The sequence below is a fragment of the Stegostoma tigrinum genome, chromosome 6, assembly GCF_030684315.1.
Source record: "Stegostoma tigrinum isolate sSteTig4 chromosome 6, sSteTig4.hap1, whole genome shotgun sequence".
NCBI classification, from domain to species: Eukaryota; Metazoa; Chordata; class Chondrichthyes; order Orectolobiformes; family Stegostomatidae; genus Stegostoma; species Stegostoma tigrinum.
In genome coordinates, this window is record NC_081359.1 from 104,877,236 (window position 1) to 104,898,588 (window position 21,353).

General features: G+C 44.3%; 1 protein-coding gene across 4 annotated transcripts in view; it reads right to left on the reverse strand.

Moving 5' to 3' along the window:
- Nucleotides 1-21,353, reverse strand: part of nlgn4xa (neuroligin 4 X-linked a) — a 277,585-nt gene that overhangs the window by 253,827 nt on the left and 2,405 nt on the right. The gene's annotated exons all lie outside the window — the stretch shown is intronic.

Genomic DNA, 21,353 nt, shown 5'->3' on the forward strand with positions numbered 1-21,353 from the left:
GAAGAAGCGTCTAGGCCCGAAACGTCAGCTTTCCTGCTTCTGTGGTGCTGCTTGGCCTGCTGTGTTCACCCAGCTCTACACCTTGTTATAACAGCCATGTCCCCACTTTATCAAACCCATCTGCCTCTCACAAGCTCCCTAAACTACTTTCACTCGGGGTGGGGGGGGGGTCACAATAATTCTCAAAAGGGAGGGGGGGGTCACAGTGTGGGGAAAATAATTGAGAATGCTGCTGTAGATGTTGACATGATGAAGGCCATTGCAGAACAGCACAATATTCCAATATTCAACAATAGTTAAACATAGTTTCTGGATGATTTTACCACTATAGAAATGAACTCAAGTGCTTTGTTTGCATTTAAAACAAAGAAAGCTGGCCTAACACATTAGATGCCTCAATCATCCAATCTTTAATTCAGTTGTGGTTGATCGATATCATTGATATGGATCCACAGTGACAGACTACACCCAAACATATAAACGGAAATACTCACCTACATTTTTCAATAGGTTTACTGGAGCTTACTCCAAAATGGGATCATTTGCAAGGGCAACAGTAAGTCCAAATAGACTATTAAATAGAATAAGTTAGCTGACCCTATGGAATTATACATAATGATTGATTTATTCATGGGGCATCAGCACTGTTGGCTGGGAGATCACTAATCACTCTAAGGGCAGTTAAGTCTGAATCACAGAATTGTTATAATGTAGAAGGAGGCCATTTGGTCCATCATGTCTACACTAGCTTTTTTTTATTTACCCATGGGACAGGACATGACCAGCTGGACCAGCATTTATTGTCAATCCGTCATTGCCCTTGGGAAGGTGATGGTGAACTGCCTTCTCGAACTGCTGCAGTCCACATGCAGTTGGTAGACCCTCAATGCACTTTAGGAGTGAATTCCAGGATTGTGACCCAGCGATATTGAAGGGTGGTGATATATTTCCAAATCAGGATGGTGCGTGGCTTGGAGGGGAACCTGCAGATGATGGTGCTCCCATGTATCTGCTGCCCTTGTCCTTCGAGAGGGAAGTGGTCATGAATTTGGTTATGCATGAAGACATGTGACCTAGCTAGTCCACCTCTTTCTTGATCACAAGTAGTGCATTCATCATAACTGACCATAAAACAGGTTTGGGAAGGGTGGTGTGGTAGTGAGAGGTGGGGTGTTGGGTAAAGTGCCCACTAGGTCACCCAGTCTTAGGCCTACTGGGGTATTTAACCAGCCAGTTAAGTGGAAATTAAGAGTCTTTATCTGCCTCAACTGCCATAAAGCACTGTGCTTGGGACGCGAGCCTAAGCACAAGAGGACATTTTGAAAAGGTGGGTGGGTCACATCAGTCAAGGAGTTGTCCTGGGCTCCATTCCCCATTCAAGACCCGTTTCCCCTTTGCTCCACCCTCCCACCCAGAGGTAAAAACAGTGAAGCTCATCAATTATACGAATTTGGTTTGATTCGCGCTCTACACCTCAAGATATTATTTCCTTGTCACTGATATGTTCATTTCCAAACTTACAGGGTTTTGCTTTACTGGTTTGTGCTTCTGGAGGCCTGACCTCCAAAATCTTCCTCTCTGCACTCTTTCTTTCTACTTGGCCTCTAAAATCTGTCGCCCACCCTTTCTTTCTTTCTCCCTGACTTCCAAAGTCTTCCTTCCTTCTTTCTTTCGCACCACACTGTCCCTGCCTAGTCTGTTCAAACATTTCCTAAAAGCCTCCGCCTGCCTCAGTCCAGTCACCAGTGCCATGCTTCTTGGGATTGCATTCTGTCCCAGCAGCAACCAAGACTAAACTATGGCACTGCTGGATCTGATAGAAGTGTCAACCCACCGAATATTTTCTTTCTCGCTCACAGGATACAGGAACCACTGTCTAGGAAGACATTTTTTACTCATTTCTAAATGCCTTTGAGAGGATGGTGGTGGTGCCTGGAGTTCCAAGATTTTGACCCAGCGACGCTGAAAGAACAGCAATATATTTACAGGTAAGGACAGTGCAGAGTTTGAAGGGGAACCGACAGTTCGTGGCTGTACTGATTGTAACGAGGTCTGCACCTCTGAGAATATGAGTGCCCTGATTGGGGCTGCTAATCTAGTCCAATCAGGGAGTCCTGGCTGACAGATAAAAAGAGAAGTGCCAAAGAGACTGCCACTCTAAGATCTGACTTTGAAGAGACAGCATTAAATTCAAGGGCTGTTTGTGCTTTAATAAAGAGTGACTTTCATCGAATGCCTACAGTGTGGAAACAGATCTTTCAGCCCAAGAAGTCCACACCAAACCTCAGAGCATCCCATCCAGACCCAACCCCCTGTAACCCACCCATGAGCAATTTAGAATAGCCAATCCACATCTTTGGACTGGCTGAGAAAACCCACACAGACACAGGGAGAATGTGCAAATTCCACGCAGACAGTCTCCCAAGGATGGAATCAAACCCATGTCCCTGGTGATGTGAGGCAGCAGTGCTAGCCACTGAGCCACTGTGCCACCATGACTTTGTGATGGGAAACTGACCCCTGTGGAGTTATTTTAGTGGTGTTCCCATGTATCTGCTGCCCTTGAGCTTTAGATGGAAGTATGGGTTTGGATGTTGCTGTCGAAGGACCCTTGGCGAATTTCTGCAGTGCATCCTGTAGATGGTACACACTGCTGCCACTGAGCATCAGAGGCACTCATGCCAGGAGTTTCCACCCACTGAAGGCTGGCAGACCAATCCTCAGCCTGTTTCTGCTACCCGCAGTGGGTTATTACTGCAGGTGGCTCCTTACAATTCGGGCCGTTTTGAATTGGTGTTTCTTCAGGGTGGAAGCATGAGCAGTAAACTGCTGCTTCACTGCCAGCATCAGATCCTGGATTCAATTCTTATCAGGGCTGTGGGTGTCCCTACACTACTTGGACTCCCATGGATCAAGATCACTCACCATCACATTCTCAAAGACAATTAGAGATGGGCAATGAATATTGACCTACAGCCAGTAATGCCTACATCCCAAGGAAGAATAAAATAATGACAAGACGGCAGCCAAATCTCCAATATTCACTGAGCAGACTGGGGGTACTTTCCCTGGAGCATTGAAGGATGAGGGGTGACCTGAAAGAAGTTTATGAAATCATGAGGGGCATGGATAGGATAAATAGGCAAGGTCTTTACCCCATGTTGGGGGAGTCCAAAACGAGAGAGCATCGGTTTAAGTTGAAAGGGGAAAGATTTAAAACAGACCTGAGGGGCAACTTTTTCACACATCGGTTGGTGCACGTATGGAATGAGCTGCCAGAGGAAGTGGTGGAGGCTGGTACGAATACAACATTTAAAAGGCATCTGGATGGGTATGTGAATAGAAAGGGTATAGAGGGATGTGGACCAAATGCTGGCAAATGGGATTAGCTTCATAGACAAGTTGGACTGAACAGTCTGTTTCCATGCAGTACAAATCTATGACTCTAAATATATAGGAGGTGAGAGTATACAGTGGCCAAAATTTTATAAAATATGTAGTACACAGGAGCTCCGGGGAAACTTCCATCGCATATTGTTGAGGCTACTGTAAACACGCAGGCAACCCTCCGAATGACCCTTGCTATGTGTGCTTTGGTGTTTTTATCTCAGATGCAGTGCAAATGAGAGGTGTATGCTATAACACAGTGGAGATAGCAAGAATTGCAGTTCCTGGACACACTGTGGAGCTGGAGGAACACAGCAGGTCAGGCAGCATTAGAGGAGCAGGAAAGTCAATGTTTCGGGTTTACACCCTCCATCAGGTGTCCTGAAATGTTGACTTTCCTGCTGCTCTGATGCTGCCTGACCTGCTGTGTTCCTCCAGCTCCACACTGTATTGATTATTAAATCGTGGCCCTGCTTTGTCAATAGGTCAGAAAGGCAATTGCTTCTGCACTTCCTAGTCCATGAACATCTATTAAAAGGTAAAATATGTGTGATAATGTCCCAACAATATCACCATACAAAAGCAAGAAATATGCCAACTAATCTATATTTATGCAGCGCTTTTAACATTTCAAAGTTGCTTCATGACAATATCGCCGATTGTTAATTAGTTTTGATAAAGAGTGATGGGGAACAGGCAGAAAAATGGAGTTGAGGCCAGGATGAGATCAGCCATGATTGTATTGTATAATAGAGCAGGTTTGAGGGGCTGGATGGCCTGTTCCTGTTCCTAGTCCTTATGTTCTTACCATTGATCAAAATCTGTCTGAGTTACACAGGAGACAGCAAAACGTTTAGCCTTGGGTTTAGGTATGTTTGAAGGAGGTGAGTGAGGTCGTGAAACTGGGAGCATTTAGGGAGGTGAATTGCAGAGTTTAGAGATTTGGAGGTTAGAGGTACAGCCACTAATTCTGCAACAAAGGAAACCGAGAATGTGATAGAATGACAGCAGGGTGGATAACTCAGTGGATTGCAGATGCTGCAGCAGATTACAGAGATGTGGATTTGAAATCAGAGTAGGAATTTAAAAAGGAAAATGGTCTTGGAGCTTGTGTAATGATACAATGGGTTTATGAGATTATTTTGTCCTGGTTTATTTTTTGAAAGAAATTTTTTAAGACAGAGTTGCTAAGATGTCCACTGAAAGCTCATAAAGTAAATAGCTTCTGAGGCTTTGGACTTGTTTTAAAAGTTGGAATAATAGAAACAGCTTGAATGGGTATGGTCAAGCCCCTACCGAACCAGGACTTTTAGGTTTTTTTACGTTTTTGATAACTGTTGTTGCTGGGTCTGTTGTTGCAGTACATTTCTCCCTGCTACACTTTGTCTCAGAGTTATCTTGATGGTTTCCCTCCTGGGTAGTGCTGAATTACAAGTGAGACAATCTGTTTTCTGAATTTGCCTTCTGCCAGGGCTGTGTTTATGGGATGTTACCATAATATGGAACAGTTAATTAGTAATAGTTACTGTATCTATCATTTTGTTAATCATTTCATTGGAGTTACCGCAAAGCCAATTTTTTTTTCTTTTTTACTTTGTTGTGTTTAAACTACCATGTGTGAATACACTCTGTTTTGCTTAACATTGAGTAGTTTGATCAATTTAATTGCATCTGGAATGTAGCACCTTACACTTACCTTTAAAATAAGGAAAAGGTAGGGCCTATAGTATCTTTTCAATATATTTTGAGGGGTTCTAGTCTGGTCTCTTTCATAGCACTTGAGCCAATGTAAGTTCAACAAGTACAGAGGCAGTGTAAGGTGACTTTTCCTTGAGTTAAGATATAAGGAGTTGTGAATAATATCATGTACCATATGAAACTTTAAGTTTATACTTTATTTTTTGTGCATTGGGAAATGGAAGACATGGGTAGTCATTTTTAGAGGTGGCACAGTGGCTCAGTAGTTGGCATTGTTGCCGTACAGTGCCAGGGATCTGGGTTCAATTCTAGATTTGAGCGACTGCCTGTGTGGAGATATTACATTCTTCCTGCGTCTGTGGGGGTTTCCTTCAAAGATATGCAGGCCATGCTAGGTGATGGCCTAGTGGGATTATTGCTGGACTGATAATCTTTTGACCCAGATAATGTTCTGGGGACCCAGGTTCAAATCCCTCTATAGCAGATGTGGAACATTGAATTCAATTAAAAATATCTGGAATTAAGAATCTAATGATGACCATGAATCCATTGTCGATTGTCAGGAAAATACCATCTGGTTCACTACTGCCCTTTAGAGAAGGAAACTGCCATCCTTACCTGGTCTGGTCTGCATGTGAATCCAGACCCACAGCAATGTGGTTGACTCTCAATTGCCCTCTGGGCAATTAGGGGTGGATAGTAAATGCTGCATAACTAGTGGTACCCTTATCCCTTGAATGAATAAAGGGGGAATTTGTTCCGTAGAGTCCAGGGATGTGTAGTTTAGGTGAATTAGCCATGGGAAATGCAAGGATAGGATGGGGGTGAGTCTGAATGGAATGCTCTTCAGAGAGTTGGTGTCAACTTGTTGGCTCAAATGGCCTGTTTCCGAACTGTAGGGATTCAATGATTTGTAAGCTCTTCACCATGCTATCAAGAAATCTGGAGGTCTGTTTTATTTGAGCTAAAAGGAGAAGCTAGAAAAACTCGGATGGTTTTCTCTTGAGCAGCGGAGGCTGAGGGGAGACTTGATAGAAGTCTATAAAATTATGAGATGCACAGATAGGGTCGACGGTCAGAATCTTCCACCCAGAGTTGAAATGTCCAAAACAAGGCAGGGCATGCATTGAAAGTGAGAGGTGTAAAGTTCAAAGGAGATGTGAGGGGCACATCTTTACACAGAGAGTGATAGGAGTCTGGAACACACTGGTAGAGGTGGTGGTGGAGGCAAATACAATAGGAGCATTTACTGGACTTTTAGATAAACACATGAATATGCAAGGAATAGAGGGGGGCGTGGGCTAAGGACGGGCAGAAGGGATTAGGTTAATTTGGCATCATATTTGACACAATATCGCTTAGTGTGAAGATAGCAGTTATTCTTCACTCATGTTTGGATGTTTGCAGAGATAATGATGAGGAAAAATGTGCACTCGAATCCTTTCATGATGTCTCTCATTAAATCATTCCAGCCTTTGTTTATGTCTAGCTTGCTTCTTTCACCTCTTGAAATAAAGTTTTTATTCTTTGGGTTAAAAGAAGGCTGGTAGCCTCTTGTCAGTGTATCCAGTTTCATGATGAAAATGTGAGGAAGCTATTAATAAAAACATCATAACCAGGCACTTGAATAAGTTCAAGTAACTGGAAAGAGCCAACATGGGTTTGTCAAAGGGAAATCATGTTTCACCAACTTATTGGAGGTTTTTTGAAGAAACAACTTGTGTTGTGGATAAAGGGGAAATAGCGAATGCATTGTACTTAGATTTCTAGAAGGCATTTGTTAAGGTGTTACATCAAATATTATTGCAGAAAATAAAGGCTCATGGTGTAGAGGGTAACATATCGGCATGAATAGAAGATTGTCTAACTAACAGAAAACATTGGGTACGAGTAAATGGGTCTTTTCCAGGCTGGCAAGATAACATGAGTGGTGTGCCTCAGGGTCAGTGCTGACACCTCAACTCTTTACAATTTATAGAAATCATTTGGATGAAGGGATCATCAGTATGGTAGGTAGATTTACGGATGACACAAAGATAGATAGGAAAGCGAGTTGCAAAGAGACATAAGGAGTTTACAAAGGGATACAGATTGGTTAGCAAATGGGCAAAGATATGGAAAATGTAATACAATGTTGGAGTGTGCAAAATTGTCCATTTTGGCAGAAAGAATAGAACAGAAGCATATTATCTAAATTACATAGCATCCCTACAGCATGGAAGCAGGCCACTCAGCCAATTGAGTCCACACCAACCCTCTAAAGACATCCCACTCAGACCCAGCTCTGAGCCTATCATTGTATCCCTGCATTTCCTATAGCCAACCCACCTTACTTGCACTCCTTTGGACTGTGGGATGAAACCACAGCACCCAGAAGAAATAGGGAGAATGTGCAAATTCCACACAGACAGTCACCTGTGGGTGGAATCGAACTAGGGTCCCTGATGCTGTGACGCAGCCATGTCAACCACTGAACCACGTGTTGAGAGGTTACAGAGACCTGAGCTGCAGAGGGATCTGGATGTCCCAATGCATGAAAGTTGTTATGTAGGTATAGTAAGTAATCAGGAATGGTATGTTTTACTTTGAGAATTGAATGGAAAAGTGGAAAAATTATGCTTCAGATGCGCAGGATTCTGGTGAGACCACATTCATAATGTTGTGTACAGTACTGGTTATTGTACTTGTGAAAAGATGTTAATATATTGGAAGCAGATCAGAGAAGGTTGGCTAGCCTAAACCTAGAATGAGTGGTTTGCCTTATGATAAAAGGCTGGCACTGCATCCTCTGGAGTTTAGATTAGATTCCCTACAGAGTGGAAACAGGCACTTTGGCCCAACAAGTCCACACTGCCCTTTGAAGCATCCCACCCAGACCCTACCCCCTATAACTCATGCACCCCTGAGCACTATGAGCAATTTAGCATGGCCAATCCACCTAGCCTGCACATCTTTGGGCTGTGGGAGGAAACTAGAGCACCCGGAGGAGACGCCCGCAGACACGAGGAGAATGTGCAAACTCCACACAGGCAGTCGCCTGAGGCTGGAATTGAACCAGGGTCCCTGCGCTGTGAGGCTGCAGTGCTAACCACTGAGCCACTGTGCTGCCCCCAGAAGCCTCTGAGGTGGCTGAGTTGAAATATAAAAGATCCTGAGGGGACTTCACCAGGTGGATGTCAAAATGAAGGTTTCCTCTTGTGGCAGAACCTAGAAATAGGTCAGAGTTTAAAAACGAGGGGACAGCCTTTTAAAACAGAGATTAAGAAACACATCTTTCTCTCTGAGGATCATAAATCTTTGGAATTCTCTTCCTCAAAAGATATCCTGAAAGACTTTGGGCAGAGGTATACAGATTTTGATGACTAAGTGGACTAAAGAGTATCAGGAATGTAGAGTTGAGGCTAAACTCTGATCAGCCATGGTCATATTGAACAGTGGAGCAGAGTCAAAGGGCTAAGTGACTTCTTCCTGTTCCTTGTTCATATGTACAGTAACTGACCTACAAGGCTAAAGAAATGTCAGCGTCTTTCAAGCAGGTTTTATTCTGGGATAGGATATAGAACTGTACAGCACAGGAATGGGCCCTTCGGCCCATAATGTTGTGCTGAACATGATGCCAAATGAAACTAATCCCTTCTGCCTGCCATTGGTCCATATGTCTCCATTTCTTGCATATTCATGTGCTTATCCAAAAGCCCCTGAAATGCCCCTATTTTATCTGCCTCTACCACCAACCTCTGGCAGTGCATTCCAGACTCCTATCACTCTCTGAGTAAAAAACGTGCCCCTCACATCTCCTTTATACTTGCCCCTCTAACCTTAAATGCATGCCCCCTCGAATTAGACATTTCAACTCTAGGAAAACAAGATTCTGACCATCAACCCTATCTATGCAACTCATAACTTCTATCAAGCCTCCCCTCAGCCTCTGCCAATCAAGAGGAAACAACCTGAGTTTTTCTAGCCTCTCCTTACACCTCATTCCCTCAAATCCAGGCAGCATCCTGGTAAACCTCTTCTGCACCCTCTCCAAAGCCTCCACATCCTTCCTGTAATGTGGTGATGAGAATTGAATGTGGCCTAACCAAAGTCTTATTAGGCTGCAACATGACATCCTGGCTCTTGTACTCAATTCCCCAACCAATAACAGCAAGCATGCCATACACCTTCTTTATTACCCTGTCTTCTTGTGTGGCCACTTTCAGGGAGCTATGGACTTAAATCCCAAGATCCTTCTGTACATCAATGATGTTCAGAGTCCTGCCATTAACTGTATACTCTTCCTTAACATTTGATCTCGCAAAGTGCAGCACCTCACAATTACCCGGATTAAACTCCATCTGCCATTTCCCCTCCCATATCTGCAACTGATCTATATCCCACTGTATCCTTTGAAAATTTTCTACACTATCTACAACTCCACCAATTGTTGTGTCATCTGCAGATTTACAAAACTACCCATCTACATTTACATCTAAATCCTTTATATATAACACAACAGAGGAGGTCCCTTTACCAATCCCTGGGGAACACCACTAGTCACCGACCTCCAGCCTGACAAACACCCTCCCACCACTACCCTCTGTCTTTTCTGGGCAAGTCAATTCTGAAACCATGTGTCCAGGGCACCTTGGTACTGTGCATCTTAATCTTCTGGATGAGCCTACCATGAGGGACTTTGTCGAAAGCTTTACTAAAGTCCATGTAAACAAAATCCACTGCTCTACCCTCAACAATCACCTTCATCACCTCCTTGAAAAATTCAATCAAGATAGTAAGACATGGCCTGTCCTGCACAAACCCATACTGATTGTCTCCAATTAGGCCTTGCTCATCCAAATGTGTATAACTTCTATCCCTAAGAATTCTCTCCAATAGCTTCCCAACCACGGATGTGAGACTCACCGGTCTGCTATTTCTTGGATTATCCTTATTTCCCTTCTTGAACAGAGGAACAAAGTTAGCTACTTGCCAATCCTCTGGGACCTTTCCTGTGGCTAGTGAGGACATGAAGATATTGGTCAAGGCCGCAGCAATCTCCTCTCTTGCCTCTCTCAATAACCTGGGGTAGGTGCCATCGGGCCCAGTGGGGTTATCCACCTTAATGCTCTTCAAGAGACCTAACACCACTTCTTCCTTGATTTGAAAATGCCCCAGCATATTAGCATACTCCCCACAAATCTCATTATCCCCCATATCCTTCTCCTGGGTGAAGGTCAGGATTAACATCAGCTCAGATCAGAACAAAGAGCACAGGATTATGTTATTTTTTATTCTCGTCCTGGATGTGGGCATTGCTGGCTAGCTTAGCATTTGTTACCCATCCCTGGTAAATAATTGGCTTTCCAGGTCATTTCAGAAAACTTTGACGACCCAACCACACTACTATCAGTCTGGAGTCACATGTAGGTCCAAAATGTGTGGTAGGGAGCTGTAAAGAGGCTACTCCTGACCTGCAGCCCACACCCCACATGCCCTACTTTGCACATACCACATGTCCCCTCCCCACTCACTCGCCCTCCCTCTTTAACCCTCTTCTTCCCCCCACACCCCTTTATTTGTCCACCTGCTCCCCTCACCCCTGTTCCCAACACCCCTCTCCCCACTCATCTCCTCTGAAAAGGACTGCACTCCAATCGCCATGTCTTACCCTGTCATCTGGAAATTTCATTCCCGCTTCCCTGTGGCTGGGTACTCCTAAAGTCTCCTGGCCTCCAATTGGACTGTCTGCATCAGTAACTATTGGCAATGGGACAGAAGTCAACCAATTAGCTAGCTGCTTATTGCAGCGACTCTGAGCCAGTCTTGCTGTTGACTCAAGGCCCAGTCATTACCTGACACCAGGATGTGACAGTAAACCCCAGTCTGTTTTTTTTTTGTAGATTACTCACAGGATGACAGTGTCACTGGCGAGGCCAGCATTTATTGCCCACCCCTAATTAGGAATCAACCACATTGCTATGGATTTACAGTCACATGTAGGCCAGGCCAAGTAATGAATGGAAGTTTCCTTCACTCAAGGGCATTTGTGAACCAGACAGGTTGTACAATATAATGCACCGCACAGGAAGCATTGTACCCTTGCTAATAGCAACCAACTCCTATCTGACAGTCACCTGGCTGTTCTGAATGTTCTAGAAACTCTGCCCACCATTCAAGGATGCAAGAGTTACTATCCATTAGTCCTTACGTATTATAGTCGTCCTTTAGAACTTATTCATCATGTGCCGTCTTAATAATCTTTGTTTCTTGTAACTCCTGCCATTGTTCACTGTATTCCTTGACTGTTTATGTCCGCTTTGTCAAAGGATAGTTCAAGCAAATGATGTCACCATCAAAGATCTGCCATGATTTCCAAGTAGTCTCAGTTCTTGCTGAATTTATTTTCTTGTGTCTACCTCCCACAAAGAACATTAGTAAAACCCGATGGCTTTTTATGCCAATTGACATATGCCCACCATTAGATCCACCGTTAATTCCAGGATTATTTTGCACCTGAATTCAAATTTCCAAGATCCATCGCAGCATGCGCCAAGGACATTAGCCTGGGCCTCTGGGTTAATCGTTTAGCGACTGAGAAAGAGGACTGGCCATCGAATGGATTCACGAGTGAGTTGGGCAGAATCGTGAAAGATAGGGGCTTGGGCGATTCAAAGATAGTGCGGAACAGACTCGAGGTCACAATGGGACGGGCCCTGATGAGATCAAACGGCAATGGAAGCTCGAGAGGCTAAAATGGCCTGCTCCTTTTCACGCTTCTGATGGTTCATGTTCTCAGTGGACAACGCCATCAATGGTACAGTCCACTGTTATTGACTGGCGCAATGTTTCTTCCAAAATCTGCTGTGATCCCAAATGATGGGAAAGGCAGTCAGCGAGAAAGAGAAAAAAAATGAAAATGTACAGAGGCTAATTCCTGGGATTGTACTGCGATGAGAAACTCGGTTAATTTTGACCGTTGTCCCATGAGTGTAAAGGAGTGCGGAATGATCTTACCTCATCACTTAATCTTGTGTCATGATTTAACAAGGTAAACACTGGAAGGATAGCACTGCAGCTGGTCAGAGATCAACTGATTCAGACCAAGGTGAATTGAAATTTCTTCACTCACATAGCACTGCACACTTAGCACGCACAAAGTAATATATTTTTGGACTCTTTTTGGAAATCAAGGGAATTGGGGAGAGTTGTGCAAAGGCAAATTTGAGGTAGGTGCCTTATAGAAAGGAGGAGCAGGCTTGAGGGGCCAAAGGGCCTGATTATAGGGCAAAGAAAGGGAGAGGTATGAATAAAGGAAAAGAAGAAAGAATGGATTGGAGAGAGAAACATCGAAAGTAAAGGAGAGAACTTGGAAGAGGGGATTAGAGTGAAGGAGATAGGGATAGAAACAAGGAAAGCAGTGAGGATAGAGAGAGAGAGAGAGAGAAAAGGTGAAAGTGATGAGAAGAGGAAAAGGATGCAGAAAGAGAAGGAGAAAAGGAGTGAGAGTGGAAGAGCTGCTTTAAAGCACGCACGCCACTAGCTGATGGAAGCTGTGGTCATTTCTGCAGATTCCCCTCCATTGACAGCCCCGTTGTAGAGCACAGGATGGATAGATTACTGCATTTTCCCATTGATCTGTGCAGTACCATATGAGGCTGAACAATCCTGCTCCTTCCCATTCTCTCCCTCCCTCTCTTTCTCGCGAAACAGGGTCCCTCCAATGCTGCAAAGACTGGACTGCCAAGGACTGGGCACCTGATGGAATTTTTATGTCCAACGATTAAATAAAATGGAAATTAAAATTGAAAATCGTGCAATTCCAAAGACATATGAGATGGGAAGTAATGCAAAATCACTCTAAATTAGATAAGAATAATTAGAATTCATATGTTGCAGAGCACGCAGTAAATGCAAGAGCCACTTTTAGTTAGTGTAGATGCAAGATCTTCAAGCAAGTTGCTTCATCGCCAGAGCACAATGAAGGAAGACCAGTTAATTGAGGAACGTGCTGGGAATGTAAGCAGTATCATTCAGATGGCTGCACCCCTCGGTAAAAGCACAGCACAGAGTGGGTGAGACCAGTGTGCCTCTCTTGCAGCATTTTCATAGCTAGAAGGAAACAGGTGTAATGTCATATTAATGTTACAGCACACGAGGAGGCTATTATAGAGTCATACGGTCACAGAGATATATACAGCACAGAAGCAGACCCTTTGGGCATGCCAACCAGGCTTCCTAAATTAATAGAGTCATAGGAAGTCACAGACTCATAACCCAGTCCCATTTGCCAGAATTTGACCCATATCCCTCTAAACCCTTCCTATTCATATACCCAACCAGATGCCTTTTAAATGTTGTAATTGTACCAGCTTCCACCACTTCCTCTGGCAGCTCATTCCATACACGCACCACACTCTGTGTGAAAAAGTTGCCCCTTAGGACCCTTTTAAATCTTTCCCCTCCCACCTTTAACCCATGCCATCCAGTTTTGGAATCCCATACCATGGGCAAAAAGACCTTGACTACACACCCTAAATATGCCCCTCATGACCTTATAAACTTCTGTAAGGTGACCCCTCATCCTCCAATGCTCCAGGGAAAATAGCCCCAGCCTGTTCAGGCCCTCTCAATGTCTCAAGCTCTCCAACCCTGGCAACATCCTTGTAAATCTTTTCTGAACCCTTTCAAGTTTCACAACATCCTTCCTACAGAAGGGAGACCAGAACTGAATATACAAATCCAAAAGTGGCCCGACCAATTTAGACCATCATGCCTACCTGGGCATCATTACCTCATGCCAATCTCTTGCCTCCTTCCCCATGTTCCTGCACAACATTCGTACCCAAATAATCATCCAAATAATCATTAAATCTCTCAATTGAGCCTGCCTTCAGACAGTGCGTTCTATAACCTGGGACAGCACAGTGGCTCAGTGGTTAGCACCACTGCTTCACCAGGGACCCAGGTTCAATGTGGAGTTTGCACATGCTCTGCATGGGTTTCCATCCGCAGATGTGCAGGTTAGGTGGATTGGCCATGCTAAATTGCCTGTAATGTTCAGGCCTGTGTAGCTTAGGTGGGTCACAGGGGGATAGGTCTGGGTGGGATGCTCCAAGGGTTGGTGTGGACTTGTCGGGCTGAAGGGCCTGTTTCCACACTGTAGGGATTCTATGAACTCCTCACTAATTGAAAAAGACTTTTCTCACATCACTCCTGCTTATTTTTGAAACATTTTAAAGCTGTGCCCTCTCATTCTATTTCCTTTCATGAGCTTTTCCCTATCTGCTCTGTCTAACCCGTTCTTGTGTCTGAAAACCTCCAACAAGTCTCCTGTCAGCTGCCTCCTCTCCAAGGAGAACAGTCCCTACTTGTGCAATCTGATCTCACAACCCAAGGTTCTCATTCCTAGAACCATTCTTGTAAATTGCTTTGCCACTCTTGCCAGTACATTCACCTGTTTCCAAGAATATCATGCCAACAACTGTACACAATACTTTAGCTGAGGTCTAACAAGTGCCTTATCAATGTCACCTCCCTGCTCTTGTATTCCTGGTTCCAATTAATAAACCAAGAACATGGTATATTATTAACTGCTCTTTCTACCTATTCTGTCACCTTCAATGACCCATACACATGTACGCCTAAATCTCTCTCCTGCTGCACCCCAGTTAGAATAGTACCTTTTATTTTGTATTGTCTTTCAACATTCTTCTGACCAAAGTGCATCATAATTCTCTGCATTAAACCTCATCTACCACCTAACTACCCACTCCACCAACTTGTTAGTGTCCTTTTGGAGCTCCAGATTGTCCTTCTCACACTTTACAATTCTTCCATGTTGAGTGAAGATGTGTTGAGGCAGAACTGTTTTCTCTTGTTTCTAACCAGAACAGTGCACTCAAATTTCGCTATGACACCAGACAGAGCTGAGAGAGAGAGAGAGACAGAAAAGGTGCTTCCACAGGCTGGAGGACACAATGCTAAAGTAATTGGCAATAGAATGAGACGGAGATATAAAGGGTTTATTTCTTAGTGTGATGAGTTGTTATGATTTGGATTGAATTGTCTGAAAGGGCATTGGAAGCCAAAGGAAATGGATAATATTTTTGCACACCAGACACACACACACACACACACACACACACACACACTCTCTCTTACCCACACTAACAAACACACGCACGCGCACACACACACACACTCTTTTACACACACTAACAAACAAACATACACACACACATGCACACGCACACACTAACAAACACTCACACACACTCACATACACACACATGCACATACACACACGCACACACACACATGCACATACACACACGCACATACACACACACACACAAGCACACACACACACACACACACGCACATACACACACACACACGCACATACACACTCACCTGCACCAGACAGACACAAACACACACACACACACATACACACTCACACACTCACATACACACTCACCTGCACCAGACAGGCACACAGAAACACACACACACAAACACACACACACACACACACAAACACACACACAAACACACACACACACTCTCTCTTACACACACTAACAAACACACGCACGCTCACACACACACACACACTCTTTTACACACACTAACAAACACACACACACTCACACACTCACATACACACACACACGCACAAACACACACGCACATACACACACAGACACACACACACACACTCTTTTACACACACTAACAAACACACACACACACATACACACACAGACACACACGCACACGCACACACACACGCGCATACACACACACACACGCACATACACACTCACCTGCACCAGACAGACACAAACACACACGCACACACACACTCACACACACACACTCACACACGCACACAAACACACACACACACTCACACACGCACTCACACACTCACATACACACACACACGCACACACACATGCACATACACACATGCACATGCACACACGCACATACACACTCACACACGCACATACACTCTCACCTGCACCAGACTGACACAAACACACACACACACACTCACACACAAACTCACACACGAACACGCACACACGCACACACACACATACTCACCTGCACCAGACAGACACAAACACACACACACACACACACACACACACACACACACAGACAGACACACACACACAGACACACACACACACACACACACACACACACACACACACACACACACACATACACACTCACCTGCACCAGACAGGCACACAGAAACACACACACACAAACACACACACAAACACACACGCACACAAACACACACACACACTCACACACACATACACACTCACCTGCACCAGACAGGCACACAAACACACACACACACACACACAAACACACACACACACTCTCTCTTAGATTCACTAACAAACACATGCACACACACACACACACCCTCGAATGGCTTCATCCTGTGTGGTTGTCAGTCTACATTTCAGGTGGGTACAGGTCTATCACTCATAGCAGATTAAAAGAGGTGTTGGCACAATGTTATTGCTTTAAGTGTGATCTATGTTACAGCTTATTGATATTTACAGGATCAGTGGGAATCAGTCAATTGTGATAATATCTGTCATTTGTTCAGCTGATTGTTATCTACATCCAACTTGGCCCAACCCCCAGTCATTTCAGCATCTACATCAGCTACTCTGTACCAAATGTATCTCAGGAGTGGGGGGTTATGGCTGAGAATTTCCACTGCAGAAATGGATATTTGAGTGTGGCACTGCCAGAGGTGCCAGCTTCCAATCAAGATGTTAAACAAAGGTCCTAGACCCACCTAACTCTTCTGAAAACATCTGCGATTGTTCTTGGCTCAAAACCTATGATCAGGAACTTCTAAACTCTTTAAGGTTGACAGGGCTTTTAAGAAGGCATACAGTGTTTTAGCTTTTATTAATAGAGGGATCGAGTTCCAGAACCAAGAGGTTATGGTGAAGCTGTACAAAACTCTGGTGCGGCCGCACTTGGAGTATTGTGTACAGTTCTGGTCACCGCATTATAACAAGGATGTGGAAGCTTTGGAAAGGGTGCAGAGGAGATTTACTAGGATGTTGCCTGGTATGGAGGGAAGGTCTTACGAGGAAAGGCTGAGGGACTTGAGGCTGTTTTCATTCAAGAGAAGAAGGTTGAGAGGTGACTTAATTGAAACATATAAAATAATCAGAGGGTTAGATAGGGTGGATAGGGAGAGCCTTTTTCCTAGGATAGTGACGGCGAGCACGAGGGGGCATAGCTTTAAATTGAGGGGTGAAAGATATAGGACAGATGTCAGAGGTAGTTTCTTTACTCAGAGAGTAGTAAGGGAATGGAACGCTTTGCCTGCAACGGTAGTAGATTCGCCAACTTTAGGTACATTTAAGTTGAGATTGGATAAGCATATGGATGTACATGGAATAGTGTAGGTTAGATGGGCTTCAGATCGGTATGACAAGTCAGCACAACATCGAGGGCCGAAGGGCCTGTACTGTGCTGTAATGTTCTATATGTTCTATATATATGTTCTAAGATGTCAACCTTAACCAAGTGTGTATCCATCCTGGGCTTGAACCAGAAGGTTGTGAGATCTCACCGGACTCACCACATAAACACAGTGGCTACAAGAGCAGATTAGAGGCTGGGAATACTGTGGCAAGGGACTCACCTCCTGACTCCCCAAAGCCTGTCCACCATCTACAAGGCACAAGGCAGGAGTGTGATGGGATACTCCCCACTTGCCTGGATGGGTGCAGCCCATACAACACCGAAGAAGCTTGACACCATCAGCCTGCTTGATTGGCACTGTATCCACACACATTCAAACCCTCCACTATCGACAACGTCGCTGGGTCAAAATCTTACCTCTCTAATGGCATTGAGGTTCTACCCACAGCACACGGACTGCAGAAGCTCAAGAAGGCAGCTCAGCACCACCTTCTCAAGGGCAACTCGGGATGGGCAATAAATGCTGACACGTTCAGTGATGCATACATCCTGTAAATGAATTTTTTAAAAGCCTAGTGTGGTAGCGGGGGTGCTGCTTTGGCAGAGATGCCATCTTTCAGATCAGACATCGAACCTCTGAACTGATATGTACGATCCCACGGTGCAATCTTAATGAAAAGCTGGAAAGGTCACTCCAAAGTCCTAGCCAATCTCCATCCCTGCACCAACATCATCTTTAAAACAGGGTTGCCCGGCCACAAGGCTATGTGTATTTCTGGGATCCTGTCCTTCACTGCAAAACTTCAAAAGCACTCTGTTAGCCACCCATCGCTTTTGGGATCCCCTGAAGATTTGAAAAATGCTATATAAATACTCGTCTTCCTTAAACCACAATCTTCAAGCTTAAACAAGTGTCAGGTCAATTAGGTTCATACAACGGGCAAACATGATTCAACAACAACAATGTGCATTTAGAAAGCAACTCTCATGCAGTCAGATATCCTCAGATGTTTCACAGGATAGAATCAGTGAAAAGAAATTGGCACTGAGCCTAACGAAGTGGCCAATAGAACAGTGATAAAAATCTTGGTCAAAGGAGTTGGGGATTTTAAGCAGAACCTTTGAGGAGGAGAGAGAACTGGGCAGATTAAAAGTGGGAATTCTGGGACTTAGGTAGCAGCCAACCGAAGACAGCAGCGCCATTGGCCGGATGCTGGAGGGGGGAGGGGCAATCAAAAATGGATATGAGCAAGAGGCCAGAATTGACAGAGCAGGGTTTTTGAAAGCTGGAGGGTCAGGAGAGGTCACAGTAACAGGAAGAAGTGACACACAAGGGATTTGAAAACAGTGCTTCCTTTCTAAAAAAATGAGTAGCCAGTGTAGGCGCTAGTGAATTGCAGGGGTGAGAGTCGAACAGGATATATGATAGGAGGTAAGACACTAGCAGCCAAGTGTTGAACAGGCTCATGTTCCTCAGAACATGGGAAGGAAGTAGACCAGGATAGCATTAGAGTAGCGCAGGCTACAGGTAACAAATATGTGGATGGAAATAGTAATTGGCTTAACTAAATATAGGGTCAGAGGTACAGGAGGAGGAAACCCATCCTGTTCTACCATTCATTGCAATTGTAGCTGATGTAGACCCCCAACAATCCCCAAACTCCATTTCAAAACCGAAAGAGCTGGACCAACTCAATAGGTCTGGCAGCATTTATAGAGAGAGAGAGAAGCAGAGTTAACGGTTGGAAGATAATAAAGTGTGGAGCTGGATGAACACAGCAGGCCAAGCAGCATCTCAGGAGCACAAAAGCTGACGTTTCGGGCCTAGACCCTTCATCAGAGGGTCTAGATTTTAACCTCACTGAGAAGCCTTTTAATGGTTGGAAGGCCGTCTTGTTCCACTTCTGCACAAAACTCATATCGGACTTGAAACATTAACTTATTAAATGTTGGTGGTAATATCACTGGGATTAGTCATCCAGAACTCCAGGCGAATATTCTGGCATCATTGGTTCAAATCCAACCACGGCCGATGGCATAATGTCCACCATATAACCAGTCAGTTATGGTTAAAAACCCATCTGGTTCACTCATGTCTTTGAGGGGAAGAAATCTGCCTTCTTTATCTTGTGACTCCCACACCCACAGTCATGTGGATGATTCCTAACTGCTCTCTGAAATGGTCCATCACTGCACAACCATCCTTACCTGTTCTGGCCTATATGTGACCCCAGACTCTTAATTACCCTCTGGGTAATTAGGGATGGGTAATAAAATGCTGGTGTGGTCAGTGATGCCTACATCGTAGCAACTTTTATTTTAATACAATTGTCTCTTCACTGCAGTGTAAATAAGGAGAGAGTAACATGTTGATATTAATCCAATTATAGAGGCTCTGTCAAACACCAATTGGCAACCTGTTGACAAGGGCAGGGAAGTTACAATCAAGATCGAGGACTTAGCCCAGAGGCCACTTCACAGGCAGCTGATGGAACTATGATCTGAAAGGATTAACCCTAATGCCAAGGGCTTGCTTCCTGAGCACTGCAGCCTTTGCTTTTTTGTCGTGAAAATCAAAATCATTTTGATTTTAAATAATTTGGCAAAGCATCTATAAATTTCAACCATGAAAGCTGATTCCATCTCCGATAAAATCTCAATTAACCCTAAGCGCGGGCTGATTTGTGTTCACTTTTGTTTGTGAGTGACAAACTACCATCTGGCTTTGAAATCATTTCTTGTTTTGAAATATGAAAAATTTCCACTCTAAAATTCCACCTCGAAGCCTTGCTTTGGGGTTTACATGCATCAGGTTACAACACATTAGCCTGCTGGTTTGGTTTGTTTTTACAGCATGGTGAGACTGATATTTCCGCTAAAGACAGACAGAGAGAGACAGAGATAGAGAGAGGATTATAGGTGCTCTTAAATCCCATTTCATGATCAGGCAACAGAATTGTGCTTTTTGTCTGCCCTCGTGGTGGGGAGATGCCTATTTTTAAATGGATCTCTCCCCTCTCTGCCAGAACAACTTTCATAAAAATGTAAAAATCCACCAAGGACTCAATCTAAAAATTCGCTTCTTTGGCTGCCATTGACCCTAAAATTTCCCAAATCTCACGTATCTTAAAAAACCCCACTATAGAATATCTAAGTACCATTGAATCCAAGTGCTGGTGCTGCCACCTCGTGGAAGACTCGTGCCCCTTCAAAGCTCAAATAAAACGATGACAGCACAGAAAGGGATATTTTTAAAAAATCCGGAGACTTGTTAAATATGGGAAATCCTTTAATTATACGAGGACCTCAAAGCTGCTCCACTTTTATCCTCTGTCTCTCGGTCTGTCTCTCCCTGCCTTGCACAGCTGTTAGCAATCCTTCATTTTCAGAAACCCAAATAGACTGGAAAAGCAGCGAGCCCCTGCAAGGTTCTGAAATATTAGCCCTCCCCCAGAGGCTGGGACATTGACATTACTCGCTACCACGGTATTAACGTTAAGACAAAAATTAAAGAATTTCGCGTTAACAAAAAACCACTTCTCTTAAACAGAGAACCCGAATCGATTGGCTGGCTACGGGATTACATTTTTGACTTTCCGGGGCTTTTAACCTAATTTGTCCCAAAACCGAGTGGGGTTCCCAGACTATCAATTCCATTGATGTTTTGAATCCAAGATCCAGGTGTTCGACTGGAGATTTCTGCCTTCCTCCAATCAGCCCGTCGCCCCAATCCCCTCTCCTTGCTGCAAGAGGCTATCAGTCACTGAAGTTGGGACAGATCCCCTACAATTGCCATCGTATTA